Here is an 18,909-nt window from a genome sequence, read left to right on the forward strand (position 1 = left end):
TCCTTTCATGGTTATGCTGGAAATTTCCACGGCAGGCTGGACACAGACTGAATAATCAATAGTTTCTTCTTCTTCCCGAACAGCGAAGTCTCCCAAGCGCTTGGAGTGACCCCAGCTCCCGGTTCACTGCTGGGCTCCTTACCATCCATGCTGCTTCACCACCGGAAAGCCAGTCTCTGTTATTTTTACACAGTCTGCTTTTATTTAGTCTTCACCCCATTCAGCTGTCCCGCTGCCCCTCAGATCTTCCTCCTGAGAGCCCTGTCGTTCCCCAGCAGTGTCTCTCTTAGAGTTCCCTCGAGCAGGGTCTGAAGGCAGTCAATTTGCCTGGTTTTACGGCATGAGTGGTAAAGAACCCGCCTCCAAAGCAGGAGACGTAGGACCCGTGGGTTCGATCCCTGGTTGGGAAGATCCCCTGGAGGAGGGCATGACAGCCCACTCCAGTATTCTTGCCTGGAGAATCCCGTGGACAGAGGAGCCTGGTGGGCTACAGTCTATAGAGCTGCACAGTTGGACAAGACTGAAGCAACTTAGCGTGCACGCAGTCACATTTTCCTGAAAACACTTTTTATTTCAATGTGGTTCTTCAGAACCTTGCATGAGCTGTGCCTACAATTTTTAAATGTGCCTTAGACTGTATTCTAGGCACCCTGGGTTTAGAAATTCCTTTGTTTCCTGGCTTGAAATTTAGTATCTTTTAAACTACATTTACCTTAGAAGAAAGTTATGATAGTAAACATATTATTTCTTAAAATACTGCCTTGCATAGTAGGGTTCTCTGACTATAAACTTTATTCAGAATATATAACTCTTCCCTTTAGTTATACTTTTATTTAGTTATTTTTATGATATTACAAGTGTCTGCAAATCCATGGTCGAAAACAAAAGTTAGGATCAAAAAAAGAAAAGGAAAACATGTCTAACCTGGGGTGGATCACCCCCTCCCTCTCCTCCTTCCACCCAAAGTAAATTTCCTCAATGCCAAACCCATCATTCCTTTGTTTTCCAATTTCTATATATTTTTTTAAATTGCATGCTTTGTTTTCATTATTCTTAACTTTATAGAGATGCATTTTTTTGCCTGTAACCTTCGGGGTTTAATTGTTCACTTAATGTTACATTGCTAAGATTAAGCCATATTGGGTTGCATTATTGTGCTTATTCACTTCAATGCTAGAAAATACTTTGCTGAGTGCCTGCACCAGTTTTTGCTCATCCATTTACACTGATTGGCAGTTGGCTTATTTCCAGGGCTTTGCTGTTGTCAGCGGTGCTGCTGAGAACATACTAATGTGTGTCTCCAGGTGTCCACAGGCCAGAAGTCCCCCCTTGGGTATTCATCTAGGAATGAAGCGTCTGTGGAGGAGGACTTGAGGAGAGAATGTCAAACTGTGTCCCAAAGTCATTACACTAATTAACACCCCCCCCCCACCCCCCGGCAATGGACAGGAAGTCCTGTGGCCCCTGCTCTCCACATCTGCACTGGTTTCCTGGTGATGAGCACCATCTCAAGTGCTCATCAGCCAGGGAGCCCTTCTCATAGAGAAGGCAGGCAGGGTTCCTTTCCCAAAGGGACCGGACTCTCTCTCCCTCTCTCTGGAGGCAACACAGCTTGATGACATCTCATGCACCAAAAGATACCACACACGATGCAAACAAAAGACTTTCAACTGGTCTGAATGATGCACAAAATGGATATTTGCACGGAATTTTGTGCTAATCCCTGGGTCAGGGTCTAGCCTTCAAACAGAAACAGAACACCCGTGGAGCATCCTGGTCCAGTTCTGATTCTTAAGCACTAAAGTTGTTTCCAGGACCTAATAAGAGCCCATGGGAATGATCTGCATGACCCGGAGCTGGTGTGGCCGAGGTGCAGGTTCTGGCGCCATCGCTCTGAGGGCATCCCAGCCTCAGTGGCCCCTTGTGAGTGTCCCAGCACCCTGACCCCAGTGAACATGCTCCGTCCACTGAGAGAACCGGACGGGGAGAACAAGGCGCTTTCCAGGCCATAACGCCTCCCCCCCACCGCCACACACAGCACTTCTTCACTGGAACAGAATGGCTTGCAGGGTGAGGTTAATTGGCAAGATTTACAGAGCACCTTGTAAACTCGGGTTTGGCTCAACAGACGGGGGACCAGGCCAGGTGATGCTGCTGCTGCCCCTGGTCCTCAGCCCCGCCCCGGGCATGGGGGTGGGGAGGGAAGCTCCGGGGAGGCAGGGCTCCCAGGAAAGGTGCTTTGCTTCAAGCACGCATGCAGCTCCGGATTCCATGAGCGCGGACCTCAGCGGCTCCAAGCCCTCCAGGGGGGCTCGGCTCTTCTGCTCTGGAGCAGAAATCTGATTTCTTTCCACACGGCTGGCAGCACAAAACAGACTCAAACGGCCATAAATATCGGATTAATTCTGCTCTCTTCATTTATCACAAAACTTTTGATTTAGACGTGTTCCCGGGTTTCATTCCCAGCTTATAAAAACCATCCATATTTTAGCACCTCAAGGTCAATGTGCAGGTAATTTAACTTCCTAACTAAATAACATATCGATTAATGCAAAGGAAACAATCTTTCTCTGAACAGGTTCTTATTTCATCGGTATGGATGACCCATCCCCTTAGACTGGCAGAGAATGGGGCTGGCAGGAGGAGTGGGGGGAAGAATATTAACAAGCGGGTCTTTCACCACTGAGCCTCCAGAGGAGGGAAGGGCCCACAGAATCCCATCAGCAAGCCTTGGAGACTCCGGCTGCACCCAGGGGCTTTCTCGGACTGGAGGGCTGGGGTCTTCTTGTCATAAAACCAGAGCCCCGTTGTCACACAAGACAGAAGACTATTCTAAGAAATGAGGTGCTGGCTCTGAGAAAACTCTCTTAAGTGACTTGTGGATGACATCAACTGAAACTCACTCCCTCATCGTTTCTGCGGCCAGACAAGCAGAGGAGAGCCAGGGATGGTGATTTTCATGTTGACATGTGGCTTCTCCCTGTTCCCATGGGGACCTCTCCCCATCCCCCCATCCCCACGGGGACCTCCCCCCTTCCCCACAGGGATCTCCCCCCATCCCCACGGGGACCTCCCCCCATCCCCACGGGGACCTCCCCCCATCCCCACGTGGACCTCTCCCCATCCCCACGGGGACCTCCCCCCATCCCCACGTGCGCACCTACCCCATCCCCACGTCACCACTCCCCCCATCCCACGGACCTCCCGCCCTTCCCACGGGGATCTCCCCAATCCACCACGGGGACCTCCCCATCCCCACGGGGACCTCCCCTTCGCCACAGGGGACCTCGTCCCATACCCCACGTGGACCTCCCATCCCCACGTGGGACCTCTCGCCATCCCCACGTGACTCCCCCATCCCCAGTTGGACCTCCCCCGATCCCACGGCGGAACCTCCCCCCATCCCACACGGACCTCCCCCCATCCCCACGTGGACCTGGCCGCCCCGATCCCCAGCGGACCTCCCCCCGATCCCACGTGGACCTCCCCCCATCGCCCACGACCCCCCCCCATTCCCCACGGGGACCTCCCCCCTCCCCACGGGACCCCCCCGGCGGATCCCCCGGGGACCTCTCCCCATTTCCCCACTGGACTCCCCCCATTCCCACAGGGACCTCTCCCACGGACCTCCCCCCATCCCCACGGGGACCTCCCCCCATCCCCACGTGGACCTCTCCCCATCCCCACGTGACCTCCCCCCATCCCCACGGGGACCTCCCCCCTCCCCACGTGGACCTCCCCCCATCCCCACGTGGACCTCTCCCCATCCCCACGGGGACCTCCCCCCATCCCCACGGGGACCTCCCCCCATCCCCACGGGGACCTCCCCCCATCCCCACGGGGACCTCTCCCCATCCCCAGCAGCACTCCGGGCCAGGACAGACCAGCCGCTCAAGGAGGAGAGTCTGTGCCCTCCCTGTCACTGTGCCACAGCACCGCTCAGCCAGGGCGAATTTGAGAAGGTGCAGGCTGGACTCTCGAGAAGATCTGCAGTCCCCTATGCTGCCATCTACCCTGACTGTGAGACCAGATTACACTTCTGGGCAAAGCCAGGATGCAAACGACTCTGGCGTGGCCAGGCCAGCCCCAGGGCTGTCGGAGGCTGTCGTGAGGCATAAGAGGAGCCATCAACATAGATCTCTCCTCCTCAGATAGCTCATCAGGTAGAATCGTATTTCCGCCAGATGCTGCACCAGAATCCAGTCCCCGCCTGTGTCTGCTTTGTCATCAGTGAAAGCAAGAATGCTGGTCTTCGTTTCTTCTGGCTGAGCCAGCGCAGGAGGAGCTCGCATCCTGAATCCTGAGCAGCGGCCTCTGCGGGCATGGGAGCCCCCAGGACCACATGGACCAGAGCCCTCCCAGGATCACAGGCCCTCTCCCCACAGCGGGGGGCCCCCAGATCCCACCAGGACGTGCTGTGAGCTGGAGGCTTCTGGCCACTCTGTGCTCAGAGCGTGCAGCAGAGGAAGGAAGAGCCAGCCCCACTCCCAGCCCCCACAGCGTCGGCAGGCAGGCCTGAGTCCCAGGGCCCCACTCCCAGCCCCCACAGTGGCTGCAGGCAGGTCTGAGTCCCAGGGCAAAAGCCTGGGCGTGATGGCGAGGAGTCAAGCAGAGGGGCCGCAACAGACCGCAGGGAATCAGCAGCTTCAAAGGCTCCTTCAGTTCAGCATTTCAGGGTCGGGAAGCCGGTCCTCTGCAGGGAGGCTCCCCGTGCGATGGTTCTTTAGGGGAGGTGAGTGTCTGAAAAGAGAAACCCTTGACCGTATGTGGAATCCAGGAGGTGGTGTCTCCCCTGAAGAGAAAGGAACAGCAGCTCACGGCTCCCACTGATGGGCCCGGCACCTCCGAGGACCAGGGGTCAAGGTGTCCATCCGGATGCCCTGTGCTGGAGGCGGGGAAACAGGGTCCATCTCTGCCCGAACTTCTGATCACCGGGGAAACCTTAATAATGCCAAACCACAGACGCTGCACCCCAAACCATTTATGTCGGAGACTCTGGGTTGGGTCCCAGGTGTCGCTGTTTCATAAAATCCCCAGGTGATGAGAAACATAGGTCAGGAGCTGAGTCCACGTGTTCAGCGGTCAGCCAGCAAGGAGGACAGGCCACCCGAGTCATGGCAAGAAGAAGGGGCCTCAAGAAGCAGATATTCTGTAAAGGCTGTAAGGAAATCAGAATGGAGGTTCCTCAGAAAATTAAAAATAGAGCTACCACATCCTCCAGTAATCCCACTTGTGGGTTATGCGTCCAGAAGAAGCATAATCAGCGTCTGGAAGAGACGCCCGCCTGCCCAGGGTCCCCGCAGCCCCGCTCACAGGCCAGGTCAGGGGCAGCCTGAGTGCCCGCCAGCGGGTGACGGACAAGGACACCGTGGTACTCACACTCATGGAACAGTCCTCGGCCCCGGGAAAGCAGGACGTCTGCCATCTCAGCAGCACCATGGACCTAGGGGATGCTACGCTAGGTGACATCGGCCAGACAGGAAGAGACGAACACGGTCTGATCCACGCAGAGTCCAAAAAATAAGTTGACCTCATGCAAGCAGAAAAGAAGGGTGGTCACCTGAAGTGGGGGCGGGGGAGGGATACAAAACCAGCAGGTGTCCTGGGACTGAGGGAGGCGGAAGCGAAGCCAGACCTGTCTCAGCCTGCGAGGGAGTCGAGACAACAAGTTCCTTTGATGATGAGCCCCAGAGCCTGGGCAGCCCTCAGCTCAGCCTCCTGGTGGTCCTTGGAGGGCGGGTGACTTCCTGTCAGGGTGAGGTGGTGAGCCAAGATGGGCAGAGCAAGCAGAGCCTCGGTGTCTGGTGTCCCTGAGCCTGGAGCCGGAGGTCCAGGGACTGGTGAGCTGCTTCGGCCGGATGGAGCGGGACCTGAGTCCCCCAGGAGTCTGCACTCTGCCCAGCGGTCCAGACAGGAGCCGGCTGTCAGAGTCCGCCTTGGACACCCCCATCTGGACATGACACGCTCACGGAAGGTGAGACAAGCCTAGTGGGGGAGACTCTGGGTCTGTACGCCTTGCACCTTGGCTCCCCGAAGGGCACCTCCCCTCCCAGGCCCGGACAGCGGGGGCAGGGCAGAGAGGCCTCAGTGGACACCCTTCCAGGGCCCTCGCTGCCCACACGGACCTGTGCCTCTGCCAGGAGAAGATGGCCAGCGCTGGCTTGCCTTCGATTCTTTAAACAGGAAATGCCAGGTTGTTCCTCGCAGGGGCTCTGCAGCGAGCCTGATTCTGCTGATGGCTCTGTGTGCCCGGAGCAGGTCGGGGCGGGGAGGCTGGGGGCTCACCCAGGACATTTCCCAGGTCTGGGTCTGGTCTCAACCTCTGCTCCTCATCCCCAGAATACAGTGATGGCTTGTAGGTCTTTAATTCTGCAGAGAAGCCTCTCCTTTTCTCATAAGCTGGCAGGGTGATCTCTGCGCCCTGCTCTGCGATGAGAAGGTGAGAACGGCAGGGGTCCACCTGTCTGTGTTGTCCGAGTAACAAGCAGGAAGGTGTCCTCACCCACGGAGGGCCCAGTACCAAGAGCTGCTGCTGCTTCTCACACACGAGGCGGGGTTAACTCTCACCTGCTAACATCTCTGTCTGCCCCCCTCTCTCCATCTGTTGAAATGGAAGAAAGCCCCTCGTTCCACTCAAGCTCTTCCCTCCATCCAAGTCTGAATCCCATCCCCAAGACCCCCTGCAGAGCCGGCCCCAACACTTACACCTTCTCCTCCTGTGTCACTGGGCCTTCTCTTTTCATCTCCTCCTTGCTGTTGGGTCGCTAAGTCATGTCCAACTCCCTGTGACCCCGTAGACTGCAGCACTCCAGGCTCCTCTGTCCTTCACCATCTCCTGGGGCTTGCGCAAACTCATGCCCATTAAGACGGTGATAGTTGGGTACTGTCTCATCCTCTGCTGCCCCCTTCTCCTCCTGCCTTCAATCTTTCCTGGCATCAGGGTCTTTTGCAATGAGTTGGCTCTTCGCATCAAGTGGCCGAAGTATTGGAGCTTTAGCATCAGTCCTTCCAATGAATACTGAGGGTTGATTTCCTTTAAGATGAACTGGTTGGATCTCCTTGCAGTCCAACAGACTCTCAAGAGTCTTTTCCAACAGCATAGTTCAAAAGCATCAATTCTTTGTTGCTTAGTCTTTATGGTCCAACTCTCACATTTGTACATGACTACTGGAAACACCATAGCTTTGACTACATCAGCCTCAGTTTATAAATGAATATTTTTCATAACTTTGAAATGACAAACACATTAAGTAAATAAACAAGCTAGGGAAAAAGTCTCTCTCCACCATCCACTTCTTGATGCTGCCTGAGGGGTTTTCTCATGGCCATCAGGGTGAAATCCTGCCTCCGCAGCCAGATGTGGACCTGTCCAGATGGGCATCTTACCCAGCTCTAATGCCAGAGAGCTGCCCCTCTGGCCCCTGCTGTCCATGAAGGGAAGTCACCTGTGTTCAGAGCTCTCTGCTCTCAGGGGGACAACCATGCAGTCATTCACATCATGGGGTCACCCCGTGATTCAGAAAGAAGAACCCGAAACACAGTGGGCAATCGGCTAGCTTGTCAGGTACCATACATCAAGGACACCAGTACCAAAATAATTGATCAAATGGTCCCTGACGCTGCTTGATTGGAAACCCCAGGGAACTGTACAGAAATCTGAGCAGCAGTCTTTTCAAGCTCAATAATCATACTCTGATTTTAGCACTTCATAATTTAATCACAGAATGATTTTTTTGGTAAGCTGACAAGGGGAGGTAAATGATTAAGGCCATTGTCACCATCATGCTGAGTTTCTGGCTTTTGCCTAGACCTGAAATACAGCCTTTTAAACATTCTTCCTCAAGAATCCAGAATCAGTGTTACTTAACCAGATCATTAGCAAGATTCCATTAGAGGTTAATGACAGTAGCTTAGCAAACTAACCTGCTCACAGATAATAATAGTAAATTTTGGACAAAAACTATTTTTAAAGAATGTAGCTTTGGGCAGGCACTGAGGGAGACCCAAAGCAAAGGAACCTGGAGGGAAGCTCTGCTGAACGTTGAACCGCAGTGGGTGAGTTTTGCCCGTGTCAGCTGCAAATTGGCGCTTGCCGAGGGCGTTTGCCATCCGCCTCTGTGGGGACTGAACCCTGTGCTGCCGTGGCTGTTGACCTTCCGCACGTCCTGGAGGGAGCTCAGGGGAGAACGAGGCGCTTTGTGCTCCAGGAAAACCAACGGAATAGGCCTTTTGATAGACATTTTCAGGAACTGATCTCACAATTCTAATCCTTGTATCGCCTCCTATCTAGAAAAGTGCTAAATCCCTTCATGCTGACATCAACTCCTCCTGACTAGCAGAAAACCTCTTGTAAGATAGGTGCTTCATTGCATCGAACTCCCCCTTCACCAGAACCTTATATACGGACCTTCCCCCACTGCATCTTTAGAGGGGTTTCTCAGCTATCTGAGCTGCAGTCTCCTGGGCTGCAGCCTTCATTTTGCCCCAAGTGAAACTTAAATCACAGCTTTCACGTTCTGCGTTTTTTTAGTAGACCCCAATTTATAGGTTTTTGACTGGGGAGGGCAACGACCGTTTGTGCCAGTGATACCTGACCACAAACGGAATGCACAGGACAGTCATCAAATTAGTGAGGACACCGGGCAGAGAGGGTCCTTGCAGACTGGGCACGAGATCGGGCAGCTCCCTGGCTTGTTGTTGCTGTTCAGTTGCTCAGTCGTGTCCGACTCTTTGCAACTCCGTGGACTGTAGGATGCCAGGCTCCCCTGTCCTTCACCATCTCCTGGAGTTTGCTCAAACTCATGTCCATCGAGTCAGTGATGCCATCCAACCATCTCATCCTCTGTCGTCCCCTTCTCCTCCTGCCCTCAGTCTTTCCCAGCATCAGGGTCTTTTCCAATGAGTCAGCTCTTCACATTAGGTGGCCAAAGTGTTACAACTTCAGCTTCAGCATCAATCCTTCCAATGAATATTCAGGGTTGATTTCATTTAGGATGGACTGGTTGGATCTCCTTGCAGTTCAAGGGACTCTCAAGAGTCTTCTCCAACACCACAGTTCAAAAGCATCAATTTTTCGGTGCTCAGCTTTCTTTATAGTCCAACTCTCACATCCATACATGACTACTGGAAAAACCATAGCTTTGACTAGATGGACCTTTGTTGGCAAAGTGATGTCTCTGCTTTTTAATATGTTGTCTAGGTTTGTCATAGCTTTCCTTCCAAGGAGCAAGCGCCTTTTAATTTCATGGCTGAAGTCGTCTTCCACGTGGAGGGGCAGGGTCCGTGGAAGGGCAGGTAGAGATGAAGGATTGAAAATTGAAATAACTGAGTTGAGATTTTAGCTGTTTCTTCCTACAGAGGAAACAGATGATTCCAAGTAGTTAATGGCCTTCTAAGAAAGAAGTCAGTCTTTAGAGTAACATAGGAATAGCCAGGGTCTCCAGGACGTATCACTCATAATGCCCACTGTCCAATAATAATAATAAATATAAAGAGTGAAATGTAACCTGAACTAAGAGTGAAAAGAAGTTCAATAGTAATTGACATGGAGACGTCCCCAGTGTTGCAATTGGCAATGACTCTGAGGAGCTCTTCTTAATGTGTTGAAAAAAAATCAACACACACTGTCAGAACAGAGATTCTCAGCTATACAGAGACAGTTAAAAAAAGAACTAAGTGGAAAATTGACAGCTCAAGAAGTACAAATATTAAGTGAAAAACTCACTAGGAAATGATAACACAAGATTTGAGAAAAAGAAAAAAAGCAGATAGAGCCTTTCCTCTATCTTGAAGATAGAAAGACCAATTAATTGGTCCAACAGAAAGGACCAATCTGAAGAATAATATGAAGGAAAGTCGTGCATAGAAATATCAAGCACATTAACACATACTGTTACTATCATGCAAAATAGAACAAAAAATGCACCTAAAGGTCAAATAACTTTTCATGATGAAAAGAACAATATATTTGCTAAGACCTCACAATTATAAATGTTTGTGCCTAATTTTAGAGCTTCAGAACATATGAAGCAAAAAGTGAGAGAGCTAAAGAGAGAAACAGGCACAAGGTAACATGTCATCAGCTGAAAACCAATGTGAGAGCAGCTTCAGGGGCTAAAGTACAGAGCACACCATTTACCACAGTGACCGACGCAGGTGCCCCATCGAGATCCGCCTAGTTCTTCTGATAGTGCTCACCAGAAACACACAGTTAATTTTTTTTCAGTACATTACATTTACTCATAAAAACATTTTAGAAATGTATGACTTCTCCTTTTTAATAAAATTCAACAAAGCTTAAAACCCCCAAACAGAATACCTGACATTTATAGTCAAAATCAAATTAGCAGAATATTATTTACAAAACTGTATCTTTAAAAAATATTTATAAAAGTTGCATGCACTTTTGTAGAACTGAAATGAAAGGATGGCTGAACAGGGGAGAATTTTCCTTCTTTCCTGAAAAGAAAACGCGCTCAGTGGCAGCCGTGCTGACTGAATACAGGCGTCTCCAGTTTCGCTACCAGAGCCTGTCTTTGTGCATCTAAGAACCTGACTCGTGTGACAGGCTTCTTACAGCACGTATTTTCAACTGGATGCGGAATCTATCGTGAGCTTCTAAATGTGCTGCCTCTGAGGCCCCCTGGCCCCCTGGGCCTGGGTCCGGACGTGGTTCCGGTAGAGTTTGTCCACAGGGAACTGGGCCAGGATGGTCCAGGCTCCCACAGTCACTCCCCGGGCCGTGGAAGATTCCCACCTGCAAACCGTGCATCCTCCCAACGCCTAGGTCTCTACACTCCACGTTTAATATTCCAGGCTTATTGTCTTTCCTTGCAGCTTAGTTCTGAGCCTTATAACCTGAATGGCATTATCTGATTATTCAGTATAATAACATGTTCTACATTGTGATATGAGGTGATACAGAAGAATGGGAATTTCTGATTAGAATGGGAAAATCGTCTAATTTCTAGTGTTTTGTTCTCATTTTTAAAATTTAACAAACGGAGCAGTGATTTTGTTAATACTGAAACCCTCGGAGTATAAATTATTGACTTGACTCATTTATTTATTCATTCATTCCTTCGGATGATGTCACTGGCCTTGCTATGTTGGGCAGAATGCTGAAAATTTAGCTTTGGGGAGTGGATTCCTCACATGCAAGGTCCACTAGAGGCACCTTCTCGCAGACCAGGTCTCTGGGGCCCTCAGAGGAGCCCCCTACTTCCCACCGCCCCACCACACCCACACTTTACTCTGCTGGCCGATGGGCTCACCGTAGCCTCGGCAAGATTGAAGTTCCCGTCTCTAAGTGGCCCACAGTCTCTCTCTAGTCTCACCCTCTGGCTCTGTTCCCTTTGGGCTCAGACCCCCAGCCGCCCTCCCCCTGTGCCCTGCCCGCCCCCAGCCTTCTCTGGAAACCAGAGCCTATGGGTACCGGAGCAGACTGAACAGTGTCCCCCCAAGGACGTATCTTCATCCAACCCCACTTGTGAACATGGCTTTATTTGGAACTGGGGTTTTTGCAGGTGTAATTCAATTAAGGCCCTGGATTCAGAGTGGACCCCAAATCCAAGCTGGCTTCTGGGATGGGGCGGTGTGGACGGGAGTGGTGTGCTAAGGTGGGGGGATGGAGGCGCAGATCGGGGGGCATGTCTGCAGCCCCGGGGGGCACCAAGGTGGTAGATAGGAGGGTGGCGTGACGAGTCCCCTCGGAACCTCCAGAAGAGCCGGCCTGCTGGAGCCTTGCTTTCAGACTTCTGGTCTCCAGGACGCTGAGAGGAGGGTTTGGATGTTTTCAGCCCCAGTGTGTTGTGCTTTGTCGTGGATTCCGGGAGACGGACACGGGGGCCACCCCTGTCCTGCGGACCGGGGCTCCGATCTCTGGTCAGCACCCACCCTCCACCAGGGGGCCCCCCACGGGCCCACCCTCCCCCCTGCCCCCTCTCCACTCCTAATCCCCTGCTTAGTTCTCTGTCAAATGAACTCTCAGGGCCTCAAGGCAACAGGGAACAAAGGTCCAGGTGGTCCCCTGGGTCCTCCGTCCTGCCCAGGGGCTGCCGCTCAGCCTGGCCACCCTGCTGGGGAGCAGGACGCAGGGCCTGGTGTGGCCGAGACCCGCGGCCTCTTCCCGGGGCTTCTGCAGACAGCTTGACGGGAGACCGCCCGGCGCAGAGTCAGGAGGAGGGCGGTGTGGGCCGCATCTGGTGACGGTGGCCTGGGCGTCCGGGCCCCGGGTTCTAGCCCCGCTGCTGAGAAGGTGCAGGACCTTGGTCTCGCTGGGCTCGGGGGAAGGCGTGGGGCTCCCCCAGCTCTGAACTGAGTGTCCCGGCCCTTCCTCCACACCCCAGGGCGCCCTGGGGTTCAGGGCTGTGTGAAGCCCTTCCACAGTCACTCAAATGACCAGAAAGAGTTGACACAGCCCGAGCTGTCTTCCAGCCCTGTGCTCCCACGTACAGGGCTGTGCCTCCGGGTCGGGGGCAGAGAGGAGCCGGGAGTGGGGTGACACGGGTGCTGCGTGACCCTGCGACCTGGAAGAGTCCACTGGGGAGGCAAGTACCACTCTGTGGGTGCCCCCTGGCATTGCACTGACAGAAGCATCATTCCTAAGACCAGGCCCAGCCCTGAGGGGCGCCAAGACCAGAGACAAAGCCCACCCCAGGCCCCCCTCCTGCAGGGGAGGTGACACTGGCCCCGTGGGGCCTAACGAAGGGGTTCATGGCTGGTAGGGTGTGCCGGGTGGTGGTTTGGGGGGAGTGGTCAGTTGACTGCAGGCATTTCAGTGGGTCCCAAGAAGAGAGAATGTCTGTGTTGTGGGCTGTGACCTGCTGTGCCTGATTCCATCTCCAGCAGTGACGGGAATGTTGGGGGTGGGAGTCATGTTTCTAGAATAAAGTTGGACCCATTTTAGTTTCCATCTGGGTGAGGCGTCCACTTTGATGAAGCAGAGTGAGTGACCCTGATGCACCCACGACTGTCTATTTTAACCTCCAGCATCACCAGCTTTCTGGAGGTGCTTTGAATGGGTTCGGCAGTTACCTACAGTTACGTCCAACGTGGTTCCTTCCATGCCCGAGGAAGACTCAAAGCCTCTGCCCTTGAGGACATGAAGCGTGCCCTTGAGCTCGCTTTGACCACGGTGGTGGGAGGACAGTGAGCCCTGTCACCCTGGGTGGAAAGGTCCAGAGTCCAGGGCCAAGGCGTCCTGTCCCCTGTTCCCCCTGAGTGACCTGGAAACGAGCTTTCACCTCTCGAAGGCTGAGTCTCTAAGAAAGACGGCCGGGCAGAAGCCTCGTCTGGTCATCACGGACACATGCGGAGTGGGAACGCAGGGGCCCTCTCCTGCCGGTGGGGTCTCCCGGGGGCTGGCGGTGGCAGGGGCAGCAGGTGATGTTGGTCCTGGAGTTGCTGCCTGCAGAGTGGCATGGACAGGACCTGCTGCCCAGGCTGGCCAAGCTGGTGCAGAGCATCAGATTAATTTCTGATGAGCTGGCACAGTCTTTAAATCTAAGTGACAGCCTTGATTAATTCGCATTTAGAAGGAATAAAATGTATTTTCTAGTACTAACAAATTGGAACAAGAAACACCTTCTGGAATTTTGTGACGCACACACAGCTCCCTGTCCAACTTCTGCAAATGAGTTTCTAACTCAGTTGTGCTTAATAGGAAAGACCCTCCCTGACCCTGGAGAATAATTTGGTGAATGCCCCCGATTTACAAAGCCATTAAATCCAGGAATAGAGTGGACACAATTACAAAGCTGTTGACTTGGATCATTTGAACAAACATCAGTCTTTGAAACCCTCAGCTGGACCATTGCAGGATCACGTCACAGAGATGGGCAGATCCAGGGTGGGGTCTGGGAAGATGCTTTTATTTGTTTGTTTTTTGCTTCTTTTTTTTTGACCAATGAAAATACTAAATTCAGGACAGCTCAGGCTTACTGTTTAAGCACAAAGTGCCCTCCTCCCCAAGAGCCATCAATTTCGTTAAAAAGAAAGATAATACAGGGACGTCTCTGGTGGTGCAGTGGTTAAGAATCCTCCTGCCATTGCAGGGGACGCAGGTTCGACCCCTGATCCCACGTGCAGTGGGGTAACTAAGTCTGCACACAACTGCTGAGCTCACAGGCAGCAATGAAGATCCTGTGTGCACAGCGAGGACCCAGCACAGCCATAACTAAACAAATAAAATGAACATAGTCATCATCTAAAAAGGAAAGATAATGTGGGACCAAAGGAAGGGGTTACATGCACCGCCTGTGGCCACCTCCACGGGTCTGCTGACGGCTGAGGGGGAATCTGTGAAGGTGGCTCCTCGGGTTACCTCCCCCGACCCTCCTGTGGGTCTCACGGTCACACATGGACACACGGCCTGGTTAACTCATCAACCAAGACGTGCAGATGGGCCCCTGTGAGCTGGACTCTCTCCAGCGCCCCTGCTGGCAGACGCGCGCGCGCGCGCGTGTGTGTGTGTGTGTGTGTGTGTGTGTGTCCGTGTGTGTGTGTGTGTGTGAGAGAGATTTCCCATATTGTTGGTCTCTCCAAGCATCAGCAAAAGCCAGTGCTTATTACGTGCACAGCAATGTATATGTACTGGGTTGCAAAGTTTGTTCAAGTTTTTCCATTAATATTATGGAAAAACCCAAATGAACTTTTTGGCCAACCTGAGAACTATACATGCTGCCTTGGCAAGCCTCAGAGGTATTGTGGGTTTGCTTCCGGTAAAGTTAATGTCACAATAAATCAAATCATACACAGACATTTCCCAGTGTGTATAAAAGTGGTTTTTGTCCCATACTGCAGCCTATTAAGTGTGCAATAGCATTATGTCTAAAATGTTCATACCTTAGTTAAATCTACTTTATTGCTAAAAAACGCTAACCATCATCCAAGCTTTCCACATCTGAGTGGCAGTAGTACCTCAAAGATCACTGACCACAGATCTCCATAACATGTGTGATAATAACGAAAAGCTGGAAGTAACACGAGAATGACCAAGATGTGACACAGACAGGAAGTGAGCAACAGTTGGGAAAATAGTGTTGACACTCTCTCTGAACACGGGGCTGTCTCAATCTTTCCTTTTCTTAAAAAAAAACACAAAACACAGTTATCTTAAGTGCAATAAAGCAAGGCATGCCTGCATAGACGTGTGTGTACATACAGTGCACGTATCCACACTCCGTGTCCATAGTGGTGCATGAATGCATACAAAACACACAGTTATACGATTCGCTGTTGTTCAGTCACTAAGTCATGTCTGACTCTTTGCGACCCCATGGACTGCGGCACACCAGGCTTCCTGGTCCTTCACTATCCCCCGGAGTTTGCTCAAATTCATGTCGATTGAGTTGGTACAGTAGTTCATCTAAACATACATCGAGGGAAAGGATATTTTGCTGAAAAGTGCTTGAACCACATCTAACTTGCACAGCTGGATCCATCCCACAGGGGCAATCCCCTGCCTCCCACCCGGGCCTCCCCAGCTGCCTGCGTGCAGTCCTCCCCACTCAAGGCATGCTGGGCAACAGGAGCCTGGAGAAGGGAAGCATTCAGTGTTTACGGCCCTGCTGCCGTTTCCCCATGTACTTGAAAGTCCTGAAATTTAGCCTCTTCTCTGTAGATCTCAAGAGAATCACCCTTTTATCCAGTCTCAGATCTTTTTGGACCAAGCTTGCCGGTCCACCAGGCAGCTCTGATAGGCACCAGGACACACACTTCGCCTTTTACAGCTGAAACTGACCTGGCAACAACGGCTCCTGAAGCTCCCAGTTCTCTTCTGTGTCTAAAGACAGATACTCCCCATCTGGGTAAACCTCCGAAAAAAAGATCTGCTATCTGCTTCCCTTATAGCTCAGTTGGTAAAGAATCTGCCTGCAGTGCAGGAGACCCTGGTTTGATTCCTGGGTCAGGAAGATCCACTGGAGAAGGGATAGGCTACCCACTCCAGTATTCTTGGGCTTCCTTTGTGGCTCAGCTGGAAAAGAATCCTCCTTCAATGCAGGAGACTTGGGTTCAATCCCTGGGTTGGGAAGATCCCCTGGAGAAGGGAAAGGCTACCCACTCCAGTATTCTGGCCTGGAGCATTCCATGGGCTGTAGAGTCCATGGGGTCGCAAAGAGTCGGACACGGACTGAGTGACTCCACTTTCGCTTGAGTGGACAGCCTTAGTCAAGGGCTGCGTCTAAACACCTGCTCTCCAAGCATCCCTGCCACTTCTGGTGTGGGTTACTCCCAGTGTATTGAGATTTTTTATTCTCCCTAAAGAGCTTTTGAATTTTTTTTTCCTGGTAATTTCCCCCGTTCACCGAAAGGAAGTGACTCTGGAAGCTTCTCACGATTGGCAAAGCCTTTAAAGCTGACCGTTGCTTAATGTCAACAGGCCTGAGTGAGCAAGCAGACCTCCTGGGTACCATGCTGGCCGAGCAGGATAACGAGCTGGCCTCACTCCGTGTGGCTCAGAAAGGTGGAGCTGCTTTGCCGGCCTGTTTATAAACCAGTGAAACGGCATAAAGCTGTCACCCAGAAACAGGTGGTCGGCTGGAATTTGTTGTTTGAATGTGTCCAGAATTAATAGGCTTTTGTATCTGTTGGCACCAGGTCCTAACTAGATGCCAAAAGACACAACATTGAAAAATGACTCCCTACCATGCCTTCTGAATACAGAAGGCAGATATTTGCATGTTCACTGGCTAATGTGGCTCGTAATCTTCTGTTAAGCCCCACATCCCAATCCTATCGGGAAGTTCAGAAAACACTCTCTCAGTTACACGGTGAGCAGATTGCTCTGCTCTCCTTGTTTCACGGATGGAACTTTTGTGACAGCCAGCAGCTGGTTTACAAATGCTTTTAATTAAACCTGGGAGAGGCTGGGAAGCAGGCCTTTGGAGGCACAGCTCGCCATTTTAAAGGGCGTTCCCCCAATGTCTGAGGGGCCAGCAGTGTTATTGGTAAGATTTGTCCTGGGAGGAGAGCAGCGAGGGAAGGTGGGAGGGAGAGAGAAAATACGAGGGAGACTGTGGGGTTCTGGGCCCAGAAGGCCACCTCCGGAGGGCCAGCAGGTCTGCTCTGGGCTCTGTGTCCTGCCCCAGCTCACTGGGGGCCCAGCGTCCCCCCGGAAACCACATGAGTACAGTCACATGCTTTGGCATCTTGGCAGCCTGTGTATTTATCCAAATCCCTGACCTCATACAAATGACTCTCCGACATACGCGTCAGCCAGAGAGAGGTTGTTGACCAGCTTCTCTGCTGGTAAGCAGCTTGCTCTGGGTGTAGCTGGTCCAGAGCCCCACCCACGAGGGGGCATCTCCAGATGGAGGGGACCTGCAGAAGCGTCAGCAGGTGCGGGCCCCAAAGTGCATGATCTGGATCAGGACCCTGAGTTCACTGCTCTTTGCGTGGCCAGGGCTGTGGACGAGGTGATCCCAATGCCGGCCCCGGAATTAATCCATCCTTCTCCTGAATGGAGCCTCGCCCGGGTGAGCCCTTCATCCGCCAGCCTCCTAATCCTTATTGGTTCAGCATTTGGTCAATTGTCCATTCTCCGCATGAACGCAGGGGTTAGTGGGTAGTTTAAACACCCCTTGTTTGTCTTCAGATGCAGCTCGTGGGCCCACAGAACTGTGCTCCCAGGTAGGCTGGATTTCAGCTCTGGCCTAAAGGGAGGGGGGACGAGGACCCTGCAGGGTGCCAGGCTTAGGTGGCAGAGGGGCGGCAGAGCAGCACAAGCGGGGCTGAGTGGTGAGCTTTCCGAGGGCCATCGGGGGCTCATCCTGCCCTTGCCAGTTACTCGGCAGGCCCCTGGGGCGCTGGACAGCCCTCCCCTGCCCTGCTGGAACATGCTCGTTAGCACACCGCTGGGGACACATACAGACCTCAGCCTTGGACGAGGTGGGCTGAGTATCCCTCTCTTCCTCCAGTTGGCAGCATCCTCTGCCCTTTCAGCTCCCGGACAATCTGGGAAATGGCCAGGGGTCAGCAGAGACAGCACATCAGTGTCCTTCCTCCACGGTGGCCTTTGGGAGTGGACATGAGTGGACAGATGTGGCCGTGCAGAGGGACTCAGAGACGGGGCAGCAAGGAGCGTCTCCAGGCCACACCGGCCTGGCCGTCTCAGGTTCTTTCACGCCATGGGTACATTGGCTGCTTTTTTTCTGATTTCAGAAAGAGTTTATGCATCTTATGTAAACATCAGTCTTAAAGAAATATACAGAAGACTATAGAAGATGAGGAAACCTCCCCCAAGGGTCAGTATTTTGATGCACATGCTGTCTCGTTCTGTCTACACGCACACATTCACATGTGTACACACACACACACACACACACTTCCCATCTCTGTCTAGTGCCCTGGTGTTTGCTGTGCACGTCATCATAAAAGACCACGTACGACGGGCTTGTATCCTTCTGGGGAGAGTTTCTCGCTCCCCACGGGCAGGGTGAAGGCCCGGGAGAGCCGGCCAGGGGCTTTGCTGGCCCAGAAGTGGATGCATCTGGCTATTAATGTTGCTGGAGGAGGTCCAGGGAGCAGGCCCGCACCTCCCCGTGCCCGAGCAGGAGTGCAGACCCAGGCGGTGTCTGACGGGCCCACCCTGGCTCAGGAGCCCTGAGAGCCCCTGACACCCAGAGCCCAAGGTCTCTGCAGGAAGGGGCTGGAAGAACCCAGGGGCTGGACAGGAAAAGGAGCCAGGGCCCCAGGGAGGCCGGGCTGCTCGCGTGTCAGAGAAGCACATGCTCTCTGCCCCCAGGAGCCTGTTTGGGAGACCAGCACCAACTTGCCAAACCCTGGCGCGTGGCAAGTACCCAGGATGGTCCTGGCTCCAGGCGCCTGGGCTGAAGCCATTCTGGGGTCACTCAGCCCACCCTGGAGCCTCGGGATGGGGATTTGAGGGGCTTGGGTCCCCCAAGAGCA

Source organism: Cervus canadensis, chromosome 8 (assembly GCF_019320065.1).
Source record: "Cervus canadensis isolate Bull #8, Minnesota chromosome 8, ASM1932006v1, whole genome shotgun sequence".
NCBI lineage: Eukaryota > Metazoa > Chordata > Mammalia > Artiodactyla > Cervidae > Cervus > Cervus canadensis.